Here is a 2,500-nt window from a genome sequence, read left to right on the forward strand (position 1 = left end):
TTTGTGTGGTTACTTTACGTTATATACTCACATCTGAAGATTTAGATCTAGGAAATCACAAATGAGCAAGAGCGTGTGTGTGTGTGTGAGTGTGTGTGTGTGTGTGTGTGTGTGTGTCTGTTTCAAGGTTTATGCTAGCTCATTCAATATTTTTTTTCTGGTTCCACTCATTTACCTGAAAATTTCATTATTTTTAAAATTAATTAACTAATTAATAATTATTAAATAATCAGATAAAACAAAACCCAATACATTAGAATAGTACAAAACAAAGACAAGGAAAAGAGTCCAAGAAAATGCAGACGAAAAGTAGATGCAGAAATCTACTACTCTCATTTACACTATCAGGAATCCCATAAAACACAAAACTGGAAGCCATACTATATACACTATACAAAGGACCTATAGGAGAGATGAGGAGGAGAGAGAGAAATGAGTATATCAAATCACCCCCACTTGGTCTTCCCTTTCCAGCCCCCATCTGTTTATAGCTACCTTTTCTGTTTCTCTTTCCTAGGGATCTATCTGTTCCTCCATTCCCCAGCTTCTTTCTCTGTACATAATCTCTGTGGTTCTATAGATTGTAGTTTGGTTATCATTGACTTAACAGCTAATATCTACATATAAATGAATACATACTATATTTGTCTTTCTTATTCTGGATTATCTCCGGATTATTTTTTTTCATTCTATCCATTTACCTTTTATCTTCATGATTTCATTTTTAATGGTTATATAATACTCTATTGTGCAAATATGCTACATGGTCTTTATCCATTCATCATTACTTGTTTTTAGTTAAAGCTGAATAGCATTCCATTGTGTTTAGATTCCGACGGCCCAGATGCGAATAATCACACAGAAACTATATTAATTACAACACTGTTTAGCCAATAGCTTATACATATTTCTAGCTAACTCTTACATCTTAAATTAACCCATTCCTATTAATCTGTGTATTGCCACAAGGCTGAGGCCTACTGGTAAGGTTTTGGCTGGTGGCTAGCATCTCTCTCCTTTGGCAGCTACTTGGCATTTCCCTGACTTTGCCTATTATCTTTTTATATCTCTGTTCTGATTTCCTGACTAGCTTTACTCTACTAAGCCATTGGCTGAATCGCTTCTTTAATAATCAATGGTAATAAAACATATTTATAGCATACAGAGGGGAAATCTCACATCAGAGTTGGAGATCTGAAGACCGGTTTGATATCAAACATGGAGATGTAGAGTTTGGAGTCAGCCCAGCTGGTTTTTGGTCTTGTTTTGGTCCAGTATTTGCTCACTATGCTCCCTTCACTGCATGTTGGAATAATAATGTATATCCGGTGCCATCATATGTTGGAAGTGTGTGATCTGCTTTTCAATTTTGATTTTAAAGAGGATTAGAGTTAGAAGATTCCATGAATCTCAGGAGGGACTTTGGACTTTAAAACATTGTTGAGACTGTGATAGACTATGGGGACTTTTGAAGTTGAACTAAACACATTTTGTATTATGCTACTGATGCAAGCTTAAGGGGACCAGGGAGTGAAATGTGGCAGTTTGAATGTAGTTGGCCCCTAAGCACTATTACAGGGTATGGCTTTGTAGGAGAAGGTATCACCTTGTTGGAGGAAGTGTACCTCATACAGGCTCAAGATACCTTCTACTGTTGCAGGAAGTATGTCACTGTGGCTTTGAGATCTCATTTATGCTCAAGATACTGCCCAGTGTCTCAGTTCAGTTCCTGTTGCCTGTGAGTCAAAATGTAGAACTCTCAGCTACTTCTCCAATACCATGTCTGCCTGCATGCTGCTATGTCCTGCCATGATGATAATGAACTAAAGTTCTGAACTGTAAGCTACTCAGTTAAATGTTTTGCTTTACAAGAGTTGCTGTGGTCATGGTGTTTCCTCACAGCAATAAACCCTTACTAAGACATAGAATCTACTGCTACTGCTGTCGTAAATTACCTAATTCCTAAATGCATTCCTAATGTTCATCTTTATGCCCAGAAGTAAATGTTAGTCTCACCCAGCACCAAAGAAGGCTCTACCTTGTAGCAGATGGAGTCCAGAAAGTCACAATTGGTCAAAATACAGAGAACAACCAACTGTGGGCTTCTCAGGCTCAATTGACCCATCTACAACACAACTCTTATCCCTAAGACCTAGAGGTCATGATGAAAGAGGGAGCAGAAAGATCTTACGAGCCAGAAAATCAGGAAGCCTTTTCCAAGATTGTGTTTTCTAACTATGACAGGAAAGCTACACTCATAAAATCTCAACAATGGCAATACCAGCTATAATGCCTAATACCAGTGAAATTTCACGGGATGCTACCCACAGATGAAGAGCTACAGGGAATTAACATCTGGGGAGAAAGGAGAAGTAAGTCATCCTCAAGGATGTTCTCCCTAATTGGTTCTCCAATACCAGTGGCAAGCACTGAAACATATGCATACAAGCAACACAAAACCAACTCTGTAGGTCGTATTTTTATATTTATTTTGATATTT

This window comes from Alexandromys fortis, unplaced genomic scaffold (assembly GCF_014885135.2).
Source record: "Alexandromys fortis isolate MF-2015 unplaced genomic scaffold, M_Fortis_MF-2015_v1.1 scaffold_52, whole genome shotgun sequence".
Classification (NCBI taxonomy): domain Eukaryota; kingdom Metazoa; phylum Chordata; class Mammalia; order Rodentia; family Cricetidae; genus Alexandromys; species Alexandromys fortis.